The sequence below is a fragment of the Peromyscus maniculatus genome, chromosome 21 (assembly GCF_049852395.1).
Source record: "Peromyscus maniculatus bairdii isolate BWxNUB_F1_BW_parent chromosome 21, HU_Pman_BW_mat_3.1, whole genome shotgun sequence".
NCBI lineage: Eukaryota > Metazoa > Chordata > Mammalia > Rodentia > Cricetidae > Peromyscus > Peromyscus maniculatus.
The window spans coordinates 1,558,399-1,567,023 of record NC_134872.1 but is presented as its reverse complement, the minus strand read 5'-3'; positions in this window follow the sequence as shown (position 1 = coordinate 1,567,023).

The window sequence follows — 8,625 nt, the reverse complement described above, 5'->3', positions numbered from 1 at the left end:
AGGGCTGGGAATTTGGTTCTGGATTGTGTCCAGTGGAGTCTGACCAAGCCAATAAGCATCATTCTCCAAGAATTTTATTTAAGTTCCAGTTTCAAGTTCCTCCCTTGAGTTCCTGCTCTAACTTCCTCAGTGATAGAACATGACCTGGGATTTGTCACATGAAGAAAACTCTTTTTTCCTCAAGTTGAATTTCTTTATGGATATTTGTCACAGTAATTGAAATGCAGACTAACACAAACTGCCACTGGGCTTGTATGACAACTTCACAGCTACCCAAACTTGTTTTTGACAGAGGGCATTTGTTTGTGGTTTAGTTTTAGTTTTTACTATTGTGTATGTTTATGTGTATATTATATGCCAATAGGTTGGAGGTGCATGTAGAATCTAGGAGAGCACATCAAATCCCATGGATCAAGAGTTCCAGGAGGTTGTGAAGAGCACTTTGTTGATGTTTGGAAATGAACTCAGGTCCACTGTCAAAGCAGTTAGCATTTTTAAAAACTAAGCTACCCTTCCAATCCCAGGCCATGATACTGCACTTTGCTGGATTCCAGGGCCCGGAACAAATTCAGGCACTTGGTAGATTCTCCAGCACTACCTAGGGGTAAATCTAAGAATCACACCTCCTAAAAGAGGATCCTAGACAATGAAAGGCAGGTTTCTTGTTCATGTGGTGGAGATGTTCTCTCCCATGGATGTGAGACATTCTATCCATCTCAGGCCTGCAGACCTTCCTACAGCAAGTCCTAGAGCCTCCTCTACACCTGGACACAGCACCAAGCCTCTGGACAAGTGCTGAAACCTGATCCACATCTGACCTCACAGCCCTTAGAGTCAGCAGGGAGGGACAACTTAGGTAGAGGGAGTCTCCCTCCTTCTGCACATCTGATGCTGCCTATTTCCCTGCAGGCATACAATAGCTATACAGCCATGGGAGCTGCCCCAGGTGACAGACTCAAACTATGACACTGATATAAGATCAGAACTAAGCAATGATGACTGTAGGGACAGAGATGTGGCAAGAGATGGTCACATCTGCATAGGATCCAAGAAAATCACAAGGCTGAGAACACCTGGGTATAGCATGAGTCTTAAAAATTCTTACTAACAAAATCAAACCTGAGACAAGTATTGGGGTAAACACTGGAAGATCAGAGAGACAGAACAAACCACAGCTAACCTCACCTGGCCAACTTCTCAGCTGATCTTGTTTCCTCAGACTGGAGGCCTCTGAGTCCTCATCCAGAATGGGTCTCAGCTGAACTGCTGCTTGAAAGCCTGAAGCTTAACCAGCCACATGCTTCTAGTTTCTGGTCCTCACGCCTTATGTACCTTTCTGCTTTCTACCATCACTCCCTAGGATTAAAGGCTTGATTTCTGGGATTAAAGGCATGAGGCACCATGCTTGGCTGTATCCTTGAACACATGGATTTCTGCCTCTAGAATACTAGCATTAAAGGCGTGTGCTACCACTGCCTATCCAAAGTATCTAGTGGCTTTTCTGTTGTCTGACCCCAGATAAGTTTATTAGGGTACACAATACTTTGGGGAACACAATACCACCACACCCGGGTCCTTAATCTTAGAGATATTAAATGGTGGCCATAACTTAAATGGTATGATGTTGTTTAGAAGGTTCCCCATGGGTATACGGAGTATTGTGCTGCATGTCTGTGTCTTGAGGGTCTGTAGAGGGCCACCTGGTGCCATAGTGAGACACTGGGGTGATTTTTGCATTGGAAATCATCAGAGATATATCATTAGTACATTATCTTTCTCAGGTCCTACTATTTCTACCCATGGCCTTCCTTGGACATGGTGTGCATGACCACAGACAGAGCAGCCAACTCCCATCCTAAATTCCTTCACCTTCCCTTAGATCCCAGTGATCTCTGATCACCAGGAAGCCAGGCTTAGTGTAGGGTAAGGTGGCTTCAGCTGGCCAATAAAAAACTGTGACACAGCAGTGAGGCAATGAAACCCCATAATCAGGGCCAGAGATGGACACTTCAGTGAGGTAGGTAGCCTTTATTTTACTTTCCTTCCTTGATTCTGTCAGCTACATCAGCATCTGGGCCAGGACTCAGAAGGATGTTGTGAACAGGACCAGTACAGAGATCACAGTAAACAACTGGTCCCCAGACACTGCTCCCAGGATACCAGGCCCTAGAGCTGGGTCTGAGTGGAGAATCAGGGCCCTAGAGATTCCTCTCTCAGTAGTTAATCTTCCCATGACTCAGGAAACCAAGTCTCTGTCAGTCCCTTTGGAATTTCTGGAGAAGTATAATCCTGAAGATCAGAATTTTAAAATGGCTAAAGACTAGTCTAGACCACCTCCAGTTATGATATTTCTCTGCTCTTTCCTCTGAAGCTGGCTACTTGCAGTTCTGTCTTACAATTTAGAGGTATGCTTACCTCTGCCCCGTGAGACCAGGGACTAAAGGCACGTGCTACCACCGCCTGGCTCCTTTTTATTGTGTATGATAATTTTTTCTGCATGTGTTTTTGTGTACCATGTTCATGCTCAGTGGCTGGGGAGGCAAAAGTCTTTGTTTACCCTGTGTCTGGATCGAGATGGTTGTATGTTTTGTGCTGGGAATTGAACCCAGGCTTCTGGAGGTTTGGCCAATGTTTTTAATCACTGGCCGTATATTTAGTGTCCTTTAAATAATTCTTCCTGTTAGAATTATAGAGCTATTCTGGGGCTGACTTAAACAGGGCTCTGGAAAATCCTTCTCACAGAGTGGGGGTCCTCTATAAACACACTAATCCTACTTTAGGAACTCAGGATGTTTCCTTTTCTGGTTTGTAAAATTTCCCTCTTTAAGTTGCTGATAGTTTTGGAGATGTCTGGTCCTCACTCACTGCTCCAGACAGCTGTTCCTGAACTTGAAGTGTATTCCCTGTATATCCTAGAGGACTGTTGCTATATGTGCTGTTGTCCTCCGTCCTGAGGAAGTGGGCATCCCAGACTCCTCTGTTTATGCTTCCTGTATCTACAGCAAATGGGACCTGTCTTCAATACTGAGTATGTGTCTGGAGTCCTTCTTTCCAAGTGCCCCTGGTTCTAAGAACAGAGGAGTTTCTTTCATTGTCCTACAAACCCTGTGGACCCCTGACCAAGGAATCTTCATGCAATTGTCAAGAGATATTTTAGGGTCAAAGCCTGTTTTCTGACAGGGGTAATAAGCTGTGATTGGCCAAATACAATAAGGCAACTAATGTCATACATACAGTGAAAATTAGAGAAAGGATGCTTATTAAATGTGGCCACATTGGGAAGAGGAACAAACAGGTCCACTGAGTCACTCTGAGTCTCCATTTCATTTTTAGGATCCTGACAGGAGGACGTTCCTCCCATTTTTGCTCTTTAATTTTTGCTATTTTACTTTGCTCATAAACTAGAGCTTTCTGGTCATCACCCACCCCTTGTCAGAGCAGTTATCAACTTTTTGCAGTTTATTGCCTGGAGATTCTGTCTGTGCCTGTGTGTCTTCCTCTATCATGGGTTTCTTATCTTTGAACTCTGCATTTTCCCACTCCTAACTTCTAAGTGCTGGCATTATAGGTGTGTTCCATTGAGAAATACTTAGTCCTCTTAAAATATCCTTCCTTGTCTAAACAGATTTGGTTGTATTATCTTTCCAAGACTGTCAATGGAGTTAAGCCTTGAGTCAGAGGGTGGAGTCCACATTTAGCTGGCTGGAATGATCCATAGAGTTTTATGGACAACTCAGAGGAAGATAGAGAGACTCTGGAATAAGGAGAGGCTTGCAAACATCTGTGGGACTTTTTATCTGAAAATGTGGAGGGGAGAGCAGCTGATTGTTTTCTCCATTGCACTGTGGATCTTTCAGGTTAGTACCATAACATCTGACCCATCAGCTTCATTTATTAGTAAAACAAAAAGAATGCACAATACTTCTTACATGCAATTAGTTATTAATATCTTCAATGAAGAAAATGTCTCAAAACTCTTGGTTAATAGCATCATAAACATGGATTGGAAAAAATGCACATAAGCCAAATTACATAGAGGTCCATTTACTTTCTAACTGTGTAGAGATCCTGACATGGGTTTTACTGACTTATTCTCCCCTGAGCAGAACTCAGAAAGATGTTGTGAAAAGGATCAGTAAGTTAGGACAAGCCATTGTGCCCAGACACTACTTCCAGGCTACTAAGCCCCAGAGCTGGGTCTGAGGTGGGAAAGCTGGATTCTAGAGATGCACCTCCCTGGAGTTTCTTTTTCCATTAGCCATCCACCAATCTCTGTCATTCCCAGAAAGAATTCTAGAAAAAGGCAAGCAGCCTCCCTGAAGTCAGGCTTACAAATGAAAAGGGTCGTGACCAGATCAGTCTCTACTCATCCCTTGAGGGCCCCTGTCGATGGCCACGTCAGAGGAGCTGCAGACAGCAATGGAGCTTAGGGAACACAGCCCAGAGGATAACAAAGCTACTCTGAGCGCATCCTGGAGAGGCAAGGCCCCAGAGGATGTTTCCAGAACGCCCCTCGCTTCTGCTGTGCTTCCTCCTGCTTGTGCTGTCCTGTGCCTGCTGTGTTTGGCATGGTGGGATTGCTATATGATGGGATCCCACTGTATCCAACAAAGTGTGATTGTTTCTTGGGGAAATCCTATTCTTATTGTGCAATTTACTTCAGATCACAATTCAGATGATATTTAAAGGTCAGTGATTAGTTAGATCTATGATTTAATTGGATTTTCCGATTTAGCCTAAAACAAAAGAAAACAAAAGAAAATAAAAAAAATCACAGAAAGCTAGGACAGTTGTTAAAGATGATGAGGAACATGATTTCGGTTATTCTGCCAATCACTCCAATAAGAGATACAGAAAGGGCAAATACAGGCCCAAAGTTAACTTCTGCTTTCTTAGATGTGAGATTTGCAGAGGATGGAAAACAAGAACAAAGAAGTTTCATGCATTATAGAGCCATGAATTCTAACTGTGCAAAACAGGCTGATGATCAAAGACAACAATTATTTCACTACACCCAAGGCTAGGCTTGAGTTCCTTGGTCACATAACTTACATAATTAGTCACAGGCTCCAGTATGCACCTTGGAAAAACAAAGTTGTAAAGGAAATTAAGTGACCGTATTGTGTGTAAAGGAAAATAGACGGCGAACTTAGCATCATTTAAAGTTTCTCTAGAGTAAAATTAAGAATAGAAATCAGTTCCCCTGAAACCACAAACAGCTGCCTGCCAGTACAAAAGGAATTGGGTGAAACATGCTCTGCTTGCTTGAAACTGTGTTAAACTGTAATAAAAGAATCATTGCGAATTTAAAAATTTATGAGGTCGATTCAAGATGGTGGAGAAAAGCAGACGCAGGTAGGCCTGTGGCAGCGGCCCGCGGAGGTGGACGGGCCTGGCGGCAACAGCCGACAGGGACATTTAAACCCGGTGGCAGCTGGCGGAGACATTCAGGCCCAGCGGTGGCCCACAGAGGTGGACAGGCCCTGTGGCAGAGATAAGTAGACGGAGGTGGACAGCCCGGCGCCGGAGGCTGACAGAGACATTCAGGCCCGGCAGCGGCCCACAGAAATAGACAGGCCACGTGGCGGAGACAGGCTGACGCAGGTCGGCGACCCGAGGAGGTGGACGGGCCCGGTGGCAGCGGCCGACAGGGACATACAGGCCCAGCGGCGACTGGCAGAGACATACAGGCCCCGTGGCGGCCCGCAGAGGTGGATGGGCCCGGCAGCAGTGACAAGCAGAGGTAGGTAGGCCCGCGGTGGCAGCCGGCAGAGACATACAGGCCGGTTGGCGGCCCGCAGAGGTGGACAGACCCAGCGGCAGCTGACAGGGACATACAGGCCCAGCAGCGGAGACAAGTGGACGCAGGTGGGCCTGTGGCGGCGGGCTACAGGGGTGGACAGGCCCGGGGAAGGAGAGGGGCGGACACAGCTTGGAATGGGGACGCCCCTAGCCCCAACACCTGGGGAAGAGGCTATCTCCGTGGGTCGGAACCAGGGCGAGTCTGGACACTCTGTCTGGGGACGACCCAGGGCCCAACTGCTGATCCTGTGAAACCCAACAACTTGGAGGTGTTGGTGAGACTACCCTGCTCAGCTGAAACCCATCTGGGAGAGGATTCAGATGCCTACAGTTTGAAGTCTGAAGAAACAAGATCAGCTGAGGAGTTGACAAATGAACAAAACGTGACCTGGGAACACAGAAGAAGGCGCTACCCAGCCACTAAACCAGATCACCAGAATCATAAGTATATACTTCACCGACTGAAATCAGCTGTCCCTGAAGAAACAGCCCAATAGCACCAATTTAACCAAGAACCCCTACTAAACCAAGACTAAAAATTAGAACAAGAGAGGCACTCTCAGACACAGACACCACCTGCACCACACAGAGGAAAAGATGAGTAGACGCCAGTGCAAAAATATAGGCAACAACATAAAGACCTATATGGCAACATCAGAACCTAGTGATTCTACACCTGCAAGACCTAAACATACCATGACAGAAGAAACAGAAGAAATCAACCCTAAAAATGACTTTAAGAAGATGATAGAGGCCCTTAAAGAAGAAATAGAACATTCCCTCAATGAGGAAATAAAAACTTTCCTTAAAGAGGAAATGAAAAACTGCCTTAAAGAGGAAATAAAAACTTTCCTTAAAGAGGAAATGAAAAACTCTCTTAAAGAGGAAATAAAAACTTCCCTTAAAGAGGAAATGAAAAACTCCATTAAAGAGGAAATAAAAAACTCCCTTAAAGAAATGGAAGAAAAAACAAACAAAAAATGGGAAGAAATCAAATCAAGCCAAGAAAAAGCAATTAAACAGATGAAAGAAACATTCCAAGATCTGAAAAATGAATTTGAGACAATAAAGAAAACACATGCTGAGGGAATGCTGGAAATAGAAATCCTGACTAAACGAACAGGAACTTCAGAAACAAGCATAACCAACTGATTGCAAGAGATGGAACAGAGAATCTCTGACGCTGAAGACACAATAGAGAAAATAGATTCGTCAGTCAAAGAAAACACTAAAGACAAAAAAGTCCTAACACAAAACGTCCAGGAAATTTGGGACACCATGAAAAGACCAAACCTAAGAATAATAGGGATAGAAGAAGGAGAAGAATACCAACTCAAAGGCACAGAAAATATATTCAACAAAATCATAGAAGAAAACTTTCCTAACCTAAAGAAAGAAATACCTATGAAAATACAAGAAGCTTATAGAACACTGAATAGGCTGGATCCAAAAAAAAAGTCCCCTGGCCACATAATAATCAAAACACTAAACACACAGAACAAAGAAAAAATATTAAGAGCCGAAAAGGAAAAAGACTAAGTAACATATAAAGGTAAACCCATCAGAATAACACCAGACTACTCAATAGAGACTATGAAAGCTAGAAGATCATGGACAAATCTCATGCAGACACTAAGAGACCACGGATGCCAACCCAGACTATTATACCCAGCAAAACTCTTAATCACCATAGGCGGAGTAAACAAAATATTCCAGGATAAAACCAGATTTAATCAATACCTGTCTACAAAAATACCTGATTTAATCAATACCTGTCTACAGAAAGCACTAGAAGGGAAAATTCAACCCAAAGAAGCTAAACACATCCATGAAAAATCAAGCAATAGATAATCCCACACCAACATACACCACAGAAGGACAACACAACACAACCACAAAAAATAACAGGAATTAACAATCACTGGTCATTAATATCCATCAATATCAATAGTCTCAACTCACCTATACCTGGCAATCTCTGAGCAGGCTTCAGATTTTGACAGTTGATGAAAGATACGACAAGCATTAATGTGTGGGTGAAAAGCTTGGTGAAATTCTGAGTGAAGTTTTAGTTAAAGTTGGTTGAACTTGGGATTGACTGGGAGGCCAAAGATTTAAAAAGCAGAAGATTCTCTCAAGACACAAGTTGTGTGATAATAGTGTGTTTTGTGTGTGTGAATGACAATTTGTAAATGTTGAATTCTAGGCTTCGACAATCATTGTCAGTGCAGATCAAGCTGATGTTGAGAAAGATGCATCACAAGCACAGGCTGGAGGCTGGGGGCTAGATGGTTTTGAGGAAGAGTTCTTGGTGGACTCTTTCATGGAGCAAAGGGAAGCAATGCCTTCTGGGAAATGAGCTAAGTTTTAATCTAGTCTTTAAGATTAAAAGTCGAAAACAAAAATATTAAGGAAAGGAAAACCTAATTGATCTTTGAAGTATTGTTATGTGGAATTGAGTGGGACTTTTGAGGCTTTTCTTCCAGAGAACAGGGACTTGGTTGTCAGGCCTATGTTAGGCCTAAACCTTGGTGCCATGTAGTTGTACTTAAATCATTTCAATGGAAAGTGTCTTAGTGATTGGAACTTCTAGTGCAGTTTGGAGTTCTTCCATTTGAAAAATGTGATATTTGCATGGGATTGTTTGAATTTTGTTTTCTAGTCCCTCCCCATCACCACCCTCATAGTCTGAAGGTAGATTTTTCTTTCGATAAAGGAACAAAAAAAGTGAACATCTTGTTTGTAAATGGGTATCTAGTAGCTAGTGATAAACTTGAAATGGTAGAATTCTTTAAAGCCTAATTCTAGGTAGCCTTAAGAAAA